Genomic DNA, 21,672 nt, shown 5'->3' on the forward strand with positions numbered 1-21,672 from the left:
TATAAACAAGAAACATTTTCTTACAACATCAGGGTCAGTATTGAGTGCAGTTTTACTGTGTGTGAAAGCTGCCCCCCCCCCCTCTTTTTGAAAGAGACATGCATTCATTCTGTATATATTCATTGAGAAAACAAGCTTTTCACTAAACCCTGGGAGGTTAATGTTTGGGGCTTTGTGGGTAGAACAATCATATAGACATGGCCTTCCACTCAAGGATCTCTTTCACCTTCAGGCATGGCAGGGGGTCTCCCAGAGTAGACTGGAGTGGAGGCAGGGAGCATGAAAAAGCAATCTGGTTGGGTGGCTGCCATGATTATTTGATTCCTCCCTTCAGTATGTGGGAGAGGCGGTGGGGAAGGGTCATGACTTCATGTGGCTTTGGTTTTCTGGGACCTTGATAAAAACAAAACTTCAATTTAGAATTCTTGACAACTTGTGACTTGCTTTATGTCCCCCAGCTTCTTGCCTTACATGTGACAGCATTCATGCATACACTGGCACAATGCATGTTCTTCCTGCCACCCACTTAATCATTTGAGGAGTCAGAGGGCACATGGATCAGTGTTTATGTAAACATGGGCAATTCAGCCTGCCTTTCTCTCAGTCAAGGATAAATATGAGAAGCAAAAGAAACAAAGGGTCACATAAAATAAGATAGAAATGCAAGTACGTATGTAGAAAAGAGAGGCCTGATGTGGTATGATACTTAGCATTGAAAAATGTTGAATGTTTAATAGCCTTGAACTGTTTTGCTAACCAACATGAAAAGTAACCAGCTTCATTGATACTGTAGGTATTATGGGAAGCACTGTCTTGAAAACACCAAAAAGGAAAACCACAATGTTGTATTCTAAGGGTTGTAGTACTGAAAACAATCTAATTAATACTAGAAAATTCATAGCTTACATGAATGAACTCACATGTAGAGCAACTTTTTAAAATTAAGGGTAATATGACTGGTCCACATTAACAAAAAAATGAGAATGTAACATAAGTATCATCCTATATTATCAAGAACTAAGGTACAAAAGTTGTCCTCTAGCCTCCATAGGCATGGTGTGCCACATGCACCTACCGGCACTCATACAAACACAACAATAATGTAAAAATTAAAAAGAAAAAAGTTAAAAGGGGTCCAGTACAATAACTTGGCAAATGAAACCGTTGAGTGTACAAGCCTAATCATCCGAGTTCGATCCTTAGTTCCCACATAAAAGTAGAAAAAGACAAGAGAACTGACTCCACAAAGTTGTCATGTGACCTACATATGTGCACTATGTCACATAAGTGTGCATACTCTGACACATGTCATACACACACACACACACACACACACACACACACACACACACACACACACACACATGACAGGGTACTCTTGAGGAGAGAGGGCTAAGAGATATTAGACAGAAGGTAGAGGGGAAAGAAACAGAAACACAGGAGGGCCTGGATCCTTATCTGCCAGCCCCTTCTGTCTCTTCTAAAGGGCTTTTTATAAGAACGCCAAGGGATGTAGAAAAGACCTCCCCCTAGCACAGCCAAGTACAGACCCTTTCCAATCACCTGGTAACCACACGTGGTCAAGCCATCCTCCGATGCAGCTCTGCTGGGTAAAGCAAGCTCAGATCCCACTAGGAAACCTTTGTGGGCCTCCACAAATAGCAAAGTTAAAATCTTTGAAGAATAATGCTATATGAAGACAATATTGCTGGCTACAAGTGGCCTAGCTAATTGCTAGAAAGAGAGCCTTACATATTTTAAAACAAGTTTGTCATTTCAGTATTCTCTATTTCTTGTGAGAAAACATAAATAATTCTGTAGAGCAAGTACATCATGATATTTTTCTTCAGCTATCTTACCTGGGAAAACACAAGTAAATGATAGATCTCAAAGGAAAGTGTTCCAAGAGTGTTTACTGAGTTTGTGTGTGTGTGTGTGTGTGTGTGTGTGTGTGTGTGTGTGTGTGTGCACGCGCGCGCACTGTGGACATCGCTGTATAAATAAAATGCTGTTTGGCCAGTGGCCAGGCAGGAAGTATAGGCAGGACAAGAGAGAAGAGAATTCTGGGAGGTGGAAGACTGGGGGGAAAGATACTGCCAGCCGCCATAAGGAACATGTAAGGTACTGGTAAGCCATGAGCCACGTGGTAAAGTATAGATTAATAGAAATGGGTTAATTTAAGATAAAAGAAGTAGATAACAAGAAGCCTGCCATGGCCATACAGTTTATAAGTAATATGTCTCTGTGTGTTTACTTGGTTGGGTCTGAGCGACTGTGGGACTGGCGGGTGAGAGAGATTGGTCCTGACTGTGGGCCAGGCAGAAAAACTCTAACTACGTGTGTGTGTGTGTGTGTGTGTGTGTGTGTGTGTGTGTGTGTGTGTGTGTATGACGTGTATGATGCGCATGTTTAATAGCTGAAGTGGTTTTAGGCAGTTTTGAGGTTTTTTTCAGCCTAAAAAATGTTAGTCATACTCTGACATAGTAATATTTTGATGGTTATTTGTCTCAGTGTAAAAGAAAACGCAAAATAATTGTCTGTAGATAATTATAGCCCACTCCATAGGCAACCATTTCCAATTATAATAACTGCACTTTCCTGAGTACTCTGTACGATTCCATGCACATCTTATCACACCTTAGTTCTATAAGGCAGAAGTAAGTTATCCCTCAAGTCCTTTGCTGGACTGTGTACCCTGTTCAGTTATATTTATTCCTACACAGGAATGTTGGTTCTACTCCAGCTCATCCTACTACTGAAGCTACAGAGAACAGCTGCATCACACATTTGTCAGTGTGTTACTTACTTTTCTGTGGCTGTGCTAAAATAAGGCAACTCCCAGAAGGAAGGGTTTATTTTTGATTGAGGTTCCAGAGGTTTAGGGTTTGTAATGGTGGGGAGTGTGTGGCTGTAGGCAGCAGGTGCGGCAAGCAGATCAGAAAGCTTGGAGCTCAGCTCGTTTATCACAGGCATGGAGCAGAGAGAGGAGAGCGCGAGCACAGCAAGGCTGTGCAATCTCAACGTTCCCTATGGGTGACTTCCTTATGCAAGGCCATGTCACCTCAGCTCCTCAAACAGCATCACCGTCTGGGAGCTAACTGTTCAAATACCTGAGCCCGTGGGAGACATTTCTCGTCCAAAGCCCTGCCGTTGAGAAGTAGAAAAGCAAGGATTGTAGCTCAGCTCTTTCCCAAACCATTCCGTTTTCTCAGCAGTCTCCAAACGCACTTTCAATTGGGTAAGCCTGCTAACATGACGTCGCTGCTTTAAAATGGGCCCTGAGGAGAAACAGTTAGCAGAGACCAAATTTCAGCAATATTTATTCCAGCGTGTCTTACATACACATTAAAATTTAGGGTTTTCTGGGTGTGATCTTATAAGATGCATTAAAATACATCTCACTAATCTTTATGATAGTAGCAGTATATCCATATATGGCTCTATTAATGTATTTGATATATGCTATTTTAAAGTGTGAGATAAATGTGAAATTATCTATTAAATATATCCTCTTTGACAGTTATAGAATGTGTCTCTTATTTTAAATGTTATTATTAGTATTTTAGTGAGGTCAGTGTGGCTGAGTATGCTTCATTAACTATGAAACTATGCTTTCATATTCTAGAATCCTGAGTTCATTTTAAACTGGCACTTGTCTTCAATGGATGTCATAGCTGAAAAGATTCATGGACCTAAATAGATGCATATTCTCAGAAAACTATGCCGCTGAATTTTCAGTCTTATTGCACAGTTATTTTAAAGATATTTTGCTGACATTTGATTTATTAAATTTCATTCTCCCTAACATCTAATCAGTGATTCTTATAAAATAAAAAATAATAGTTTAATTCCCATATCCCTTGTACTTCTACAAAACTTTTGAAATTAATATACAAAGTATTAGGTATCATTATGACATTTTCAAACACAGTCTGTTTTAGAAAACTATGAACCACTATAAATTTGCGTCCGTGGACAGGTACCATGTTAATCTTCTCTGGATCAGTCTAGTTTTAGTTTATGTGCTGTCAAAGTGAGCACCAAAGTAAAATATATAAATGAGTTTAAACTATTGCTACAGCTAGTTTTAGGCAAGTTAACTGGGAATCAATTTAACACAAGGTCCAAACCTATACTGCTCTTGGGCGTATACCCAAGGAATGATCAATCATACCACAGGACACTGCTCAACTATGTTCAGAGAAGCTTTATTCATAGTATCCAGAACCTGGAAACAACCTAGATGCCCCTCAACCAAAGAATGGATAAGGAAAATATGGTGTATTTACACAATGGAGTACTATTCAGCTGTTTAAAAAAAAGGACACCAGGACATTTGAAGGCAAATGAATGGAACTAGAAAAAAATCATCTGGAGTGAGGTAACTTGGAGAAAGAGAAACATGATATGTACTCACTCATAAATGGATATTAGCTGTAAAGTAAAGCATAACCATGCTACAATCCACAGACCCAGAAAGACTAGGTAATGAGGAGGGTTTTTAGGGGGGCACTCAGATCTCCCTGGGAAGGGGACATAGAAGAAGAGATTTTTTGAGTGGACTGAGGCCCGGTGGGGATGGGAACATGAGCGATCATGTTGGGGGGTACTGAGGGGAAGAGTGCTGAGGAGGACTGCAGGGTGGGGGCACATTTCAGGGTCAGGTGGAAACCTGGCTCAGGGGAATCTCCCAGGAGTCTACAGGAATGACCCAAACTTAGACTCCTAGCAATAGCCAATAAGTAGCCTGAGCTGGCTATTTCCTATGACTAGATGGGTTCCTAGCCCAAATAGTCACCAGAGAGGTGTCATCCAGCAGCTAACAGAAACATGAAGACCCACAGCTAAACATTGAGTAGAGTTTGGGGATCCTGCGGAGAAGAAAGGAGTATAGGAACCAGAGGGGTCAAGGAATGCAGGGAGAGGCTGTGACTGGGATGTAAAATAGATGAATAAAAATAAAACTCCCACACTTAGAAAAATGCCCTGTTACTTTTTTCTTTAAAGTTAGGACAAATAGAAAGAAGATAGAGAGAGGGCTCAATGGTTAAGAGCACTCACTGTTCTTACAGATAACCTGGGTTCAGTTTCCAGCACCCATGTGGTAGCTTACTGCAGCCATTAACCCCAGTTCCAGGGGATCTGGTGCCCTCTTCTGGCCTCTGTGGTCACCAGGCATGCAGGTAGTGTACAGATGCACATGCAGACAAAACGTTCATACACATAAACACGTAAAATAAAATAAAATCTGTTTTCAAAAGTTAGACAAATAGGTGACTCAGTTTTCAGCAACATATTTACAAGATGGTGAAAAACTTTTTTTCAATTTTTAGTTTTACATTTAAAATATTATTTTTAACTCGTATTTATGAGTGCTTGCTTGTATGCTTGTGCACCACACGCATGTCTGGTGCCGGCAGAGGCCAGGAGAAGGCATCAGATTTCCCGGAACTGGAGTTAGAGATGGAAGCCACCATGTGGGTGCTGGAAACGATCCCTGAATCATTTACAAGAACCGTAAGCACTCTTGACTGCTGAGCTATCTCTAGACCCCAAATATCTGCGTTCTTTACATTTACTTTTATTTCTGTGTATGAGTGTGTGTGCCTGATGGCCACCAAGGGCGTCGGATTCCCTGGAACTGGAGTCACAGACAGTTGTGAGCCATCATGTGGGTACTGGGAACTGAACCCAGGTCCTCTGGAAGAGCAGTCAGTGCTCTTAACTACATTTTCTCAGCCCAAATATATGTTTTAAAATGCTTTCTTTTTGACATATGTCTATTGAAAGGAAATTATCATTTCACTCATTATTAAAAACATCTTCCCTTGATGACTAGAATAAGAATACGAGAGTCAATCTTTATGTTTGATAATAATAAAACAATTTTCTGAATATTTAAAACTCATAGAAATACTACTTATAATGTGTCATTGTTAGAACTTCTGTAGAGTGCACATATCTCACATTAGGACCATGGTGTATCAAAAGAATTCAAACAAGTATGAAAACTATCTTTCTAGCCAAGTGTGGAAGCACATCTGTAATCACAGCACTCTGAGAGCAGAGGCTGAAGTATCTCAAGTTAAAGATAATCTTGGTGTAGCACGAATCTTAAAAGTTCTTATTAACAAAATCAAACCTGAGCTAGGTATTAGGGTGAACGCTGGAAGATCAGAGACACAGAACAAGCCACAGCTACCTCACCTCGCCAGTTCCTCAGCTGGTCTTGTTTCCTCAGATTGGAAGCTTCTGTGTCCTTCTCCCAATGGCTCTCACCTGAATGCTAAACCAGCCAAATGCTTCTAGTTTCTGGTCTTCACGCCTTATATATCTTTCTACTTTCTTCTGTCACTCCCTGGGATTAAAGGCTGGATTTCTGGCGTTAAAGGCGAGTGTCACCATTATGCCTGGCTGTTTCTAATGGGCCTTGAACTCTGAGATCCAGAGGGTTTTCGGTCTCTGGAATGCTAGAATTAAATGCTACCACTGCCTATCCTTATGTTTAATATTGTGGCTGTCCTGTTCTCTGACCCCAGATAAGTTTATTAGCCTGCACAATTTTGGGGAACACAATACCACCACATCTTGGTCTATGTAGCAACTCCCAGACCAGCCTAGACTATATAACGAGACCTTAGCTCAAGGGAAGGAAAGAAGCAAGGTAAGAAAGAAAAGATTCTATCTCTTTCCAAGGTCACTACAACAATGCTTATAATTCTTCTCCACAGATGGAGGACACATTTTAAAACTTCACTGAGTTTAATTACATACTTTTAAAGTTTTATTTTAAACATTCACAAAAGAGCATCATGCAACAAACCTAATGTCACCCTTACTTAGCTTCAGGAACCACCAATATTCAGTAGCACTTTAAAAGGAATTTGTATTTTAGTATTGTCTATGCACATGAATGTGCATAACCTATTCAGTTTACTAACAGTCTTAGATGTTCAAATGGACATGGAACTTGTCTTCATTTTATTCCTCAGCCTCCAAAGGATTGAGGAGCAAAGCTTAGAGCCTAAAATACATTCTTGGTTTAGGCCAGACTAACAAGTATCATCGTACTGGAATGGTTCCATAGTGACTCAGGTTTTCTACCTCTGCTTTCCTGGGCTTACAGATGAGTAGAATGCTCACAAGACTGAGTTTTACCATTATTTTTAATAGCCATGACCCCTCCACTATTATGTTTAGGATCCCATTCTCCCAGCCTGAGTTAGTATTAGAATTGTTTTTTATTGTTTCAACTGCCTAGACTGTTCCTTATTTCAACTAACATTCATATATATTTCTGTAGTCTCCTTGTTGTGTGGTTCAGATTTGTCCTTACCCAGTGGCTTTACTACTTGCCTAAATCCTTATTCCTCTTAAGTGCTTCCTAATGAGCCCTCTAACCTGCCTGAAAGCCTATAAAATCTGGTTACTGTTGCACCTGGCTCCTGCCATCTATTCATCTCACTGGATGTGACTGAATCTGTTTTGCCAGATGATCCTGGGATATGAGTGACAGCCCAGCATAAATAACAGCAAATACATTATGACCTCTACTATATACTATCATTATTCTTATTACTTTGTGTCTTTTCCTCATAGTAAGCCAGAGGTGAGTACTATTATCAATATCATCATTCTGATTTGAAAAATAAGCAAAGCATACCGCTTCAAATTGAGAAAAATACAGAACTATAATATAAACTAGGTTGTCAGATTCTCTAGAGTGTGTGTTTCTTTTTTTTACCACACAACTATTGGTTGAAATATTAAGGCCACTCCACGTAGTTAAAAGGGAGGTTTATTTTGTGGGGTAACTTACAAGTGAAGGGATAGGTAACAGGGTCTGGGAAAGGTGTAGCGCAGTCGGGCAGTGTTCTCTGGATATCTCTGCTCATCTGCCTCCAGTGTCCAGGGTCCTGGAACCAAGAGAGCACGAGCATCCGGATTTCGAGTCTTCTACATCCTCTCTTGGCCCCGCCTTGTAGGCGTAACTGTTACCGAAGCCTCAATGGGGTTTGGAACTTCCAGGTCAAGGCTGGAATGGCTACTCACTACATACAACTTCTTAACAACTTTCACAACGTAAGGAAAACACCATGGGGTACAAGATGTTAAAATGAAAGAAAATGGGGGCTGGAGAGATTGTTCATTTGGTAAAGTGCTTGCCACAGGAGTGTGATGACCTGAGTTCAAGCCTTAGTACCCACATCATAAAAAGGAGCCATACTAGTCTGTAATCTCAGTACTGAAAAAACAGAGACAGCAGGATTTCTGGAACTTACTTCTCAGCGGTTTAATCGAATCAGCAAACCTCAGATTCATAAAAGGACTGTCTAAAAATAAATAAGTTGAAAAATGACTGGGGAAGACATATGATGTTGGCATCTGGCTTCCACATAAATGTGTGTACTGTGCATGCACACCTATACATGTGCACACACACATTCACAAACACTTTACACTAACAAAACTGGGTCTGGAGTGGTGGCTTGACAGTTCAGGTGCTTGCTGTGAAATTATAAAGACTAGAGTTTGGATTCCAACATCCACATAACAAGCCGGATGTCCTGCAAACACCTGTAATTTCAGCTCCATGGGAGCCTCTGCAGACATGAACGTGTACACACAGAAAGACACATCCACACTAATGAACAAATCAAATAAAGAAATAGTATAACAAAACTGTCTTGTTTTTACTGAGACAAAGCCCAACAAGGACAAAATGAGATTTGTAAGAATAGAATGCGGAGGGCTAGAGCCACGGCTCAGTGGTTAAGAGTACTGCTGCTCTTGCAGAGGTCCAAATTTGATCTCCAGCTGACACCCATATATAACTCTGGTTCCAGGAGACCCAATGCCCTTTTCTGGTCTCCATGGGTGCTACACACATGTGGTGCACAGACACATACAGGCAAAACACCCATACACATAAAATAAAAGTATATCAACCTTTAAAAAATAAAATTAAGAATAGGATGCTGAGGGTCAGCAAATACTAATTAGTACTTGGATGACTCAGTCCTCAGTGAAAGAAAGGATGTTATAGCATAAATGCCAGTATACTGTATACTGCCTTGTGTGTGAAATAAAATTAAACAAACAGGTGCCCGGGAAAGACATACTTTTCACTTTAGGACTCTTGCAATTCACAACTTTGCTGGTTGGAAATGTAGAGTTTCTGTTACTCCTTAAGGATAAGAAGAACTAAGATACAGGAAGTTTCTACACAGAAGTGAAACTTGATTTAGTTTTGCTTCACTGGGAATTGAGTAAGTTGTTCTTTGCAAGTAGATGTGACAGACTATTAGTGTGTAACAAGATAATGGAAATAAAATACACACAACTGATCCCTTTTAAATGTACAGTTCAATGGATATTAGTATGTTCACATGTCCACAATCAATTTTAGAACATTTCCAGACCCTCTCAAAGAAACTTCATACTCATTAGCAGTCGATGTTCATTATCTCACCCGACTCTTTTAGCCCAAGGCAAGCACTGATCTACTTTCTGTCCCCATGGATTTATCTATTCTAAACAATTCATATAAGTAAAGACATCATATATGATTATTTGTGAATGTCTTCTCCCTTGGCATATTTTTGAGATTTATTCATGTCATGCATTTATACCAGCAGTTTATACATTTTGTTGTCAAGGAATGCACTCTGAATAATATAAATAGAATGTATTCTATTGTATGGGGAATGCCACATTTTGTTTCTTCACTAACGTATACTTAATGGCTTTCCCAGTTGCTCACTGTTGTGAGTAATGCAATAAACATTTCTGCACAAGTTTTTGTGAGAAAGTGCTTTCTGTTCTCTTGGAATTTGTTCTGGTTTTATTTCTTTGCTGTGATAAAACACTCTGACCAAAAGCAGCTTAGGGGAGTGTACTGGCTAATTTTATGCCAACTTCACACAAGCTAGAGTCATCAGAGGAGGGAGCCTCAATTGTAAAATGTCTCCATGAGATGGTGCTGTAGGCAAGCCTGCAGAACATTTTCTTAGTGATTGATGGAGGAGGGCCTAGTTGTAGATGATGCCATCCCTGGGCTGGTGGTCCTGGGTTCCATAAGAAAGCAGGCTGAGTAAGCCATAGGTAACAAGCCAGTAAGCAGCATTTCTCTATGACCTCTGCATCAGCTCCTGCCTCCACGTTCTTGCCATTTGAATTCCTGTCCTGACTTCCTTCAATGATGCACTATGATGTGGAAGCATAAGACAAGCAAAACCTTTCCTCTCTGACTTGCTTTGGTCATGGTGTTTCATCACAGAAATAGTAACCCTAACTAAGAGAGGGAGGAATGGTTTATTTGGCTTGTGATTCTAGGCTTCAAAATGATGAAAATGTCATCATTTTCAGGAAGTCAAGGCAGAAACTCAAGCAGCTAGTCACACTACATCCACAGTTCAAAGAGACAATAAATGCATCCTTACTTGCTTACTTCAGCTTCAGTGTGTGTGTGTGTGTGTGTGTGTGTGTGTGTGTGTGTGTGTGTGTGTGTGCATGCGTGCGCATACGCGCGCGCGTGTGCGCGCGTGCTTGCTTGGTTTTTTTGAGACAGGGTTTCCTCTGTATAGCCCTGGATGTCCTGAAACTCACTCTGTAGACCAGGCTGGCCTCAAACTCAGAGATTCACCTGCCTCTGTCTCCTGAGTGCTAGGATTAAAGTTGTGCACCACCACTGCCTGGCATGCTTTCTTCACTCTTAAACAGTTAGGTGCCCAGACATGAAATTGTGGGCAGCACCATTTCATGGGCTGGGTTTTTCTACATTATCAATCAAGACATGCCCATGGTCTAACCTGATCTGACCAACCTCTCATTGAGGCTGTCTTCTCAGGCCATTCTAGATTGTGTCAATGTGACAATAAAAACTAACCATCTCAGACATATATACCTAAGAGTAGAGCTGCAGAAGTATGTGGTCATTTTATGCTTAACTTCTTGAGAAACTGTCGAATCTTTTTTTCTTCTACCATCTATAAGGAGACTCCAATTTTCTCCACGTTTTCATTAACACTTGCTATTTGATTTTTTTTTTTTTTTTTTTTTTTTGCTATTTGGTTTTTTTGAGTGAAGTAATCTCATTAAGGGTTTGACTGCATTTTCCTGATGACTAATGTTAGACTTAAAGATGTCCACACATGCGCTTATTGAACATTTATAAATCTTTAAGAAATGCCTAATACATATTTAGTAGTTTGTCTATTTTTAAGGTGGGTCATCATTATGGTTTTTTCTATGATTTTTTAAAACTTTGCATTTTATTAAAAAGCTTCTTTTCTCATATAAATTATACTGATTATAGTTTCTCCCTCTCCTCCCCTCCCTTCTGGATTCACTTCCTTTCTGTCTCTAACTATAAAAGAACAGGCTTCTAAGAGATAACAACCAAAGATGACAAAATAAATACAATAAGATAAAATGAAAACCATCACATTGAAGTTGGACAAGCCAAAGCAACAGAAGGAAAGGAGCCCAAGAGAAGGCACAAGAGTCACAGACCCACTGGCTCACATACTCAGGAGTCCCATAAAAACACTAAACTGAAAGCTCTAGTATATACACAGAGGACCTGGTGCAGACCCATGTCAGCCCTGTGCTTGCTGCTTCAGTCTCTGTGAGTTCAGATGAGTCACCAATTATTATGTTAAAAGAGTGTTTTATATATTTTGCATATCAGTACTGTAGCAGAAAAATGGTTTTTAAATATTCTATTTCACTTTATAAGCTGCCTTTACATTTGGTTAGGTCATCTTTAATCCCTGTCAATAAAGTTTTGTAATTTTTTGAGCATATAAACCTTTTTCTTTCTTGTTAAAGTTCCAAGTATGTTCTTCTTCGGGTGCTACTTATTATAAACAGAATTAAGGGCTGGAGAGATAGTGCAGCAATTAAGAGCACCTGCTGCCCTTCCAAAGGACCTGAATTTGATTCCCAGCACCTATATCATCGCTCATAACCATCTGTAACTGCAGTTTTGGGGGATATAACACCTTCTCTTTGTCTCCACAGGTATCAGGTATCCAAGTGTTGCACAGACATAGAAATAGGCAAAACACCCACACATACAAAGTAAAAATAAATCAATGGAATTGACTTAAACACTTTCAGTTATAGATGATTCAGTATCCATGTATAGGAATACAACTCTTTGTGTGTGTGTGTGTGTGTGTATGTGTGTTTAATCTAATATCCTGAAACTTTACTGAATGTATATATTAGCTCTAATGGATGTTTTGGTCTTTAATTTTTTTAAATGTTTGATAACATGTTAATTAAAATGTTCCTAATATCTTTCTTTCCAATTTTGAGTGTCTCTTGTTTCTTTCTCTTGCCTAGTGTACATATTTAGGATTTACTATTAGAGTGGCTTACAGGCTGTGGTCCTGCTAGTCTAACAATGACTACCAATGCAAACGTCAAGAATGCAGTAGTTGTTCAGTTCACAAGGCTGGATGTCTCAGCTGGTCTTCAGTCTATATTGGAAAGTCAAAGAAGTAGGTTCTAATACCAGCGAAGGAAGGCCTCTGCAACAGGATAGATGAACATGCCAATGGGAATGAGAGCAAGCAGGCAGAAAGCAAAGCTTCCTCCTTCCATGCCCTTTTATGTGGGCTGCCACTTTGGTCCAGATTTGGCGTGAGTCTTCCCACCTCAAATGATCCAACCAAGAAAATTCCTCACAGGTGTGCCCAGCTGTTTGGCTTTTAGTTGATTCCAACTGTAGTCAAGTTGACAAGACTAGCCATCACACTTGTCTAGAAAACTGTCCTGTTGGGACTTGTGTCAGATTTTATGAAAGTGATTATGATGAAGACTTGAGAAAATCCTAATGTCTGGGCTGTCCTTTCCCAGAGACTTTGATTAAGGAGATGCTGATGAAGCTGAAGAATGTGCATTCTAACAAGATCCTCAGTTGATTCTGCTATAGTGGTTTGTTTCTTTTACCTTGTTTACCTTCATAGCAGTTTGTTCTTTTTACCTCATTTATTTTGTATATTTGCAGCTTAAAATCTAAATATGTCATTATAATTTGCATAGTCCTTTATATTTTCATATCTATTGTTAGTTTCTTACTGATCACTTGTCTATAATATTTCATTCCACTCTCAACAAAACCCAGCCTCCACATCACTAGAGTATTCATTCTGTAACATGGGCCTACATCTCCTCCTCTCTTAAAATACATTTTATTCACCATTCTTTTAATGTAGCAAAATATTCTCTCTGCTTTGGCTTCTTCCACTTTCTACTTATTTTTTTTTTACTGGTTCAAATTGTTTTATTTCCATTTTTAACACTAGCAGGAGTCCAAAACAGACTGATATCCATGAGCATAGTTTAAATGTAACAAAGGGAGTTAAACTATATACATTAAAGAAAAAGGAAAGGGAATTTTTTTCTCTATATCAACCTTTTCCTAGTGGTGAAGTTTCTGATTAGTAGAACTAAACACATCTTTTTCTCAATTAAACTTAGGATGAAGTAATAGAACTTTTATGATCAACTTCATAAACTGTCTTTAAGGAGAAAATGAATTTTAAGTGGGTGTCACCATATTTACCAGTGAACTGGCTGCATGGTCACCTTGGCTCTTTGAAGTCTGGCTATCATAAGAACTAACAAGAGCAAGTTCATGAGGCCCACAGGGAACTCGATGGCTGTGACATCCAAGGGGAGGGCACACACCACACATCACAATGATGAGAGCTAATGCTCCTACCCTCTGAATCCACGTAAAAAATTATTACTCTCATTCAAACGAACTGGAAGTCAAACAGTTTAAAAAGTCAGAATGAAGACTAAAACTCTTTTCTTTTCATATAGAGGAGGGACACTCCTTCAGCTCCATTTAAAGTGAATTCTGTGCTGAGTCCCTGCTCCTTCAGAATAGTCAGTTATTGCTAGCAAAGCTCCAGTGGTCCCTTTCCCACCTCAAAGATGTTTCACACAAAAAGGCTATTGGTTTGGCTAGAAGTCCTCTGAGGAAGTAGTGTGGAGGTGGAGGCAGGCTGGCCCTGAAGACCTATCCTCTACAAGCCACCCTGTGCCTGGTGTCCCCAGGGGCAATTTACCACCTCACTGCCTCTGAGAGCACCAGAGGCTCCCATACAGATGGAGTGGAGCAGAGATTATTATGTGGTCCCATGAGGAGGAAGAGATACCATGCTTTGCTGACCAAAACTACAGAGCAGCCAAAAATCTAGAGGATCAAAGCCCAACTGGCCAGAAGAGCAGCTTTGGAAATATCTGTCTACTCAAGGGACATGGGAAAACCAGGGTAGTGGCAGGTTGAGTAGGGCAACACCTGTGAAACACGGGCAACAGTGAGTTGGGCAAAAGCATGGAAGTGAAGAGCTGATAAGGCTGCTGTTACTGCTACCACCTCCTGCTATCTATGCTCAGGCAGACATTAGGCAATGGGAACTGAAAAACTGATGGTTGGAGAGCGCTGTGGAGCACACAGGACATACCTTAGCAGAAAAGAGAGGATACTAAATACTTGTCCTATTGGTCTTGGATGTTCTGTGCCAGGCAAAGAACTCTGGAGCATGTGTAGGGTTCCTGAGAACGGTTGGTGAACAGAGATGGGGTGGGATGGGCACTGCTCCCACAGGCAACACTGGGCTGAGGACACTAGCAGTGCCACATCTTCCGGATTGCTGAAGAGCAGGTGAAGAACAGGCTTTATTGCACTTTCTCATTCTTAGGAAACATGGTTGCCCTGCAGAGGGTCTCTTGATTTGCAGAAAACACTGTACATCAATGATAAGGTGCAGGCAGAATCACAGGTCACCTCTGCTCTAAAAGAAAAGTAAAAGTCCACCAGCTGGACTTTTCAGGGACAGCTTCTGTACTGGGATCCTTGGGCTGGATGGACTGTGTCTGGCCAGGTCACTGTGTGGCAGGCAGAATAGCTAACTGGCAGATGCCTTGGGAAGCTTCTGCACCCAGAAGAGTTGGGGCACACTTTCCCAACAGGGAAACTTCTTGGCCAACATATAAGCTCCATAAAGAGGCTGGAGCCATGATACTCAACTCCTTTTCTCCTACTCCAGGCTCAGAAAACCCAGAGGAGCAGAGATGCTGAGCTGACCTGGGAGGATTCCTGGATCCTGCTCCATGGCATCAAACTGGAGAAAACAAAAGGAGCTAAGGGGATGGAAAACAAAAGAGCAGTTTACATCAGACATTGATTTTTAATGTCTTTTTTGAGCTCAGGAAACTGGAGGCAGATATCATACAGAAAGGCCTACCTTGCTGGCTTTCCATTGCTCATCCTGAGCATTTCTGAACATTTCATATATAAATGGGGTGGTACCGTTTATGGTTGATTTTTTCCTCCAAGTTGGGCAAGCGTTAGCATTCTTAAGGGAATCACGGAGGCATTGGCTACAGAAGACATGGCCACATTCTGTAGAAACAATCAGGAGCCCATTCTGCACAATCTCAGAGTATCCATCCATGCAGATCAGACAACTGACAGTTCCTGAGGGCCCGAGTCCTGTAGCTAGCTCCTTCATCCTTGGCGCTTCGAGGAGTATGGGTAGTCCCATACACATCTTTGTCCCTAGACATTTCCTCAATATCACTGCTCACCACACAGATATCAGCATGGTCTTGGCACAACCTCCTCTCATTTCTTCTAGGTCTTCTCCTTTCTTCAACAATCACAACAGAATCATTGTGAGTCAGGTCCACATCTACAGGCTCCAAGATTCACAGGTGAGGTCCACGATTTCATCTCCAGCAGTTTCCACGAGTTTTATGGGTTCTGCTTCCAAGGAAATCTCAGGGGTTGAAGTTGTTTCCTGAGTTCGCTTCTGGGTTTGTCTAGAACCTACTGTTCCACCACGCCGCTTTCTTTGAGGGTTTCTTGTACTCATTTTGCTCGCTGGCTTCAGTCCACAGAAAAGGAAGTGATAAACACCAAAGTTTATGGGGAGGTGGAATGTTCTCAATCTCTCATGCCCACTGAATACTCATCCTGTGGCTTACAATCTGGAGCCAATTACATGTTCAGTATTTCCAAGTTTTGGAGCTGGTGTGATCAGGCAGACGCCACAGCCAACACACTCAAGCAAGGACGTACCTCCTCCACCAGGAGACCCGCTCCTCCACTTATGTTCTTCATCACTATACCTCAAATAGCACCTGGTATTAGGTTTATATCCAAGAAATATTTATTTTATTAGTAGGATAATATGGTTCTTAAATATGTTATGTTTCACTGAAGGGCTTGCATATAATTCAAGACATAAGAATACTCTCACTACTATAAAAGTATGGTGAGAAAAAGGGGCACCATGCACAACTATTATAACTTTCATACTCCACTCAATGTGTAAAATATCTATTAAGACAGAGATCCATAACAGTCTAATTCATAGCATAGAACACAATTGGAGGTTGGAGATTTTAAGAGCAATGCAGCAGCAGATTAATTGCGTGTCTAGTGAGAGCCCTTCTTCCTGGATAAATTCCTTTTTATTGTGCCCTCAGATACAAGGTGGGGAAAGAGCAAGGGAAAAATCTCTTCCTCTATTTACAAGGCACTGATGCCATTATGAGGACTGCATTCAGGACCACTTTTAACCCAGAACAGCCCCAAAGGCCTCCAAAAATGATCACACAGAGGACAAATATGAATTTTAGGTGTAGTTCATAGCAGCAACGTCCCTGCATAGTCCCTGCTCAAGCAGAAATTTCATGTTGATTGTCAACAACCACTTCTCTTATTTTATCTCTACATACACTATTGTATGAGAGAATGTTGGATAGGATCTTGGAAGTCATCCTCACCAGGGATTTCTTTTGCTTTTATAAATTTTTGTCTGAAGCCTAAACCCTCCTTTGCTTGGAGTTGAAAACTTCCCGTTCTTTGTCTCTCTTGTTTAACTTCCTTCCCTTAGTCAGCTGTTTTCATCCTTCCAAATACATTCGTAGCATGCTGGATTTTCCTGCTGAAAGGCTGTTCCAAGGCTTACTCTAAAATGGTACACATATCACCATGCTTTCTGAGGAGTCACATCCCTTTTCAAAACTCCCTAAGTAACATATTTGGGTTTTCTTTTTGTCTGCAAAAAGAAGTTTTTATTGACTACATAATTTTAATTCCACCTTGAGCCATGACAATGCATTCTTTTTTCTTTATTAAGAAATTTTGTATTCATTTTGCATACCAACCACAGATTCCCCTCTCATCCCTCCTCCCACTACTCCTCAACGTTCCCCCCTCCAACCCATTCCCCCTATTCCCTCCTCCAAAAATGTAAGAAAGACCTCCCATGGTGAGTCAGCAAAGCCTAGTACATTCAGTTGAGGCAGGTCTAAGCCCCTCCCCCACGCATCAGGGTTGTGCAAGGTGTCCCCCCCATAGGTAATGGGTTCAAAAAACCCATTTCATGCACCAAGGACAGATTCTGATCTCACTGCCAGAAGCCCCTTAAACAGACCAAGCTACATAACTAACTGTCTTGCTTATGCAGAAGACCTAGTCCAGTCCCACACAGCTCCAGAGAAGCTAGCTAACCAGAAGGACCCTAAGAGGGATGCAGCGATTGCCCTGGGAAGGGGCAATAGATGAGATCTCCTGAGTAAACCGGGGATGGTGGGGGCAATAGAGGGTAGGGGATGGGGAATGAGAACATGAGGGAACAGGATGGTTGAGCTGGAACAGGGATGGAGTGGGAGAGCAATGAAAGAGATACCATGATAGAGGGAGACATCATGGGATAGGGAGAAACCTGGTGCTAGGGAAGTTCCCAGGAATCCACACGGACAACCCCAGCTTAGACTACTAGCAATAGTGGAGAGGGAGCCTGAACTGGCCTACCCAGTAATCAGATTGGTAAATATCCTAATTGTCATCATTGAGCCTTCATCCAGTAACTGATGGAAGCAGATGCAGAGAAGCACAGCAAACACCAGGCCAAGCTCCAAAGGGAGGGAAGAGGGATTCTATGAGCTAGGAGCATCAAGATCATGATGGGGAAATCTACAGAGATGACCAAACCAAGCTAGTAGGGACTCATGAACTTTAGACCAACAACCGTGGAGCCTGCATGGGACTGGACTAGGCCCTCTGCATATTTGTTTAAAGTGAGCATTTTATAACCACCAAATACAGCAAAAAAAAAAAAATTGCCAGCTGTTACAAGAACCTGTTTAATGGAGTTCTTTTTTTGTTTGTTGATACTAGCATCTGAATCTAGGGTCTCTTCTATGTTAGGCATATACGCTACCACTAAGCTACATCACCAGTTCTTTTGTTAGCTTTTGTTTTGACACAAGATGTTATTATGTTAAATTGGCCAAGCTGACCTAAAAATCCCCCCTGTAACCCAGAGGCAGGCCTTGAACTTGAAATAATCCTGCCTCAGCCTCCCAAGTGTTCAAGATTATAAGTTTGTGCTAAGAAGTCCAAATGGAAGGAAAGTCTTTATAAGAAAATTTTACCTCTAAGTGCACTAAAATCCAATATAGTGTAGTAATAACCACAAGATGGGAAAAACATACTCTAGTATCTTCAATTTTTATTTTTAATGTGAAAATACATTTAGTTACAGCAGTGGAGAGCAGGTGATAGACATTATTTTCAGTTTTTTAAAAGAAGTTTTACTATTTAGCTCAGGCTGGTCCTATACTCATTATCAGCCTGCCTCAACTTCCCAAGTGCTAAGATTTCAGGCATGTATTACCATACCTGGTTCAGATTAATATCTTGTGGGATAAGAATAATTTATGTCTCTTGTGCTTATCATTTTTATTAATCCTCAAATGAACTGGGTAAGAAAAGCAGCACTTGCTTAGGTTGAAAAAAATAAGTCTAGCAAGGTTATATAATTATCATAAGATAAATTATCCATTGACTGTCAGGATTGGATTTGAGCTGGGGAAAATATATGTCTCTACAACACTGTGGAGATGATAAATATAAATGAACTGTACATTTTAAGTATTTAACGCTACTTGTGAACTTTGCCTCAACAAAAAAGTTAAAACAGTTTTTACAAATCAGTAAAAACTTTGAGTGTTTACAGTTTGAGTCAGTTAAACTAAGCCATGGTACTGTAAATAGGAAAATGTCCTGGACCCAGGTCCCTGTGACCTTGAACAAACTGTTGAACAGCTCTGTTATTCAGTTTCCTTGTGTGTGAAATAAGGGAAGGGTGGGCTAGCTAGGTACTTTCCACATGACTCTTCGGTTCTAACAGTCTGGGCTCTACTCTCTATGGCAGAACACTAGCAAGTCTTTATTGTCCCCTTGTGGGTAAAAGCTGAAGTTACCCTGAATGTGTTTGTATGAGTTAAGAGCAATCTGTCTATTACAGCAAAAATTAGACCAATTCAAAGCAGCTGTCTGATACTTTTCAGTGAAGCATCTGCATGAAAGAGTAGTTTGCTTACTGTCCGTGCTTTCATTAGCTTGACAATACTAAGACCCACAGACTTTCTGAGGGATCATAGTGCTTGTCGTTTCAATGTGATCTAGAGCAAAGAAGAAATAAGACAGGAAATTACTCTAGTTCTCACCTACCATAGTTTTCTATTTTATCAGAACATAAGTTTTTTAAATAATTTTAACATATTTGAAACACACCATCAACAGAATTAAAAGGTGAGAAATATGAAGAGGAATTACAAAAAACAGGGATATGGATACTATCAAAGGTTAAAATACAAATATAAAATGAATTCCTAGAATTCCATAAGAAACAAAAATGAGAGCTGAACCTCAGAGACAGATCACCTGCCTAGTAGGCATAGGAATGGATTCTATCCCCAGAACAGCAACAAAACAAAATAAGAAAGAAACAAAACGATGCCCCACATCCCAAATAAGCTAAGCAGCATAATGGACCATTTACTTAAGAAAAATTAAAATGATCAACACATATATGTGCAGTTATTACTCTCAGATAATAAATGCAAGTACAAACGTAGTTTTTACTTTCATTGGCAGAAGTGAATATGGTTAGAGAGGATGGTATATGTGGATATTTGAGAAAACCAGTCTCTTATTCTACTAATGTTGATGTAATTTGGGCAACTTTCTAATGGGCAATTTGTCATTACATATTAAAAGCCATAAAATATTCATATTCTTTGATCTAGAAGTGTTATCTGTAAGAAATAAGTACAGATCTGAAGTAAGCTTATTACTAGTAACCTTCTTGTTCCCTTTATTTTACAAAAGGACACAATTTTATTACAAATATTACAGTTCATTCTTCAATAGAATGCAAACATTAAATACAATCCCTAGAAGAAAAAAATGACTTATTGAAATACTGCGTATTAGGTGGAAAAGATTGTACAGTGTGTGTACAGTATTACAGCCAGTTTTCCCTTTATATAAATAGATTCAAAGCCCACATAACAAAGATAAATTTGTTTATCTTAGAATAATATTATTAGAAATGAATATTATTTATCCTGCTTGTCTATTTCCTTGATTTTCTGGCTTTTCTGCCATAGAAGCATGAGTCTACTCCCATCCCCATAAATAAAGACAGGGTTCAAAATGTACACTGGTGGCATCATTTTCCATCCAGGAACAATAGAGAAAAAGAAGATTTAAAGCTATCAACACATGTTCATGTATCACCAGCTGTTAAGCCATATATTACAGGGCACATGTGCTGTTTTTAAAGCAGCCAGGAACAATGGAATGGACTAATGGACAACGGAAAAGCTGAGCCTGTCTCTTGATCCCTCAATATAGCAAATGTTCAATTTAGTTATTTCTTTCATTAGGCAGCATTTTCCAATTCCTTTTTATCAGCCAATTCAGAATAAACAACATGGCTTGGTTGTCTGGTTAAAGTTCAGGAGTACTGAAGTGAGATTCATCACACATTTATCAATAGCTGACAGGCCATGAAAGGAATTGACAGATTACCTACAAAAATACACATTTGCACACACAAAGCACACTATTTTAAAAAAGCATTTGTATGTGGCTGAATCACAATGCTCTGTGTTTCCTCAAGCAGACAAAAATATTATGAAGATGCATAGTTTACTGCTGCAGTTCCTGTATGACTAAAGATGACAGCTTCTCATTTCCAGATGTGAAGATGCTTATTCTCACAGGGAAAACATTAAGTAACCTCTCACTCTGTAAGGAAAAAAAGCCTTACCCCCAAATTACTGCAACTACTTTGTGTGTAAACTTATCAGTAAGATGTTATTGAATAGCATTTAGCTTTTAGATTTAGTGTATTTTAGAAATTATTTGTATGCATGTGTGTCTGTTTTGTGGGTGTATGCATGTGACTGTAAAATGCCCACAGAAACCAGAGACTTTCAATAGTCAGGGAACTGGAGTTACAGGTGGTTGTGATCCACCTGACATGGAGGATGGACACTGAACTCTTGGGACCTCTATAAGGGGAACATGCACTCTTAACTACTGAGTCATCTCCCCAGCCCTTAATATTTCTTTTTAAAATAGTGTTTATTTTATTCTGTAAAACATATCTAGCTTCTGCAACTCCCCTTACTCTCTTTAAAAGTGTAGACTAAACAATAAAGATTCCATTGGTGTGAAAAGCTGGGGTAATCAAAAAATATTTGCTTGGAAGAAATGAACACTAGTGACTACACCAAAATATACACATATTAATATGTCTGCTATGATTCTAATGTGTTTGC

At 40.0% G+C, this 21,672-nt stretch overlaps 1 pseudogene; it reads right to left on the reverse strand.

Annotated features, from left to right (window-relative positions):
- Window positions 1-15,312: 15,312 nt before the first annotated feature.
- Window positions 15,313-15,899, reverse strand: LOC118574352 (annotated as a pseudogene).
- Window positions 15,900-21,672: the final 5,773 nt, after the last annotated feature.

Source organism: Onychomys torridus, chromosome X (assembly GCF_903995425.1).
Source record: "Onychomys torridus chromosome X, mOncTor1.1, whole genome shotgun sequence".
NCBI lineage: Eukaryota > Metazoa > Chordata > Mammalia > Rodentia > Cricetidae > Onychomys > Onychomys torridus.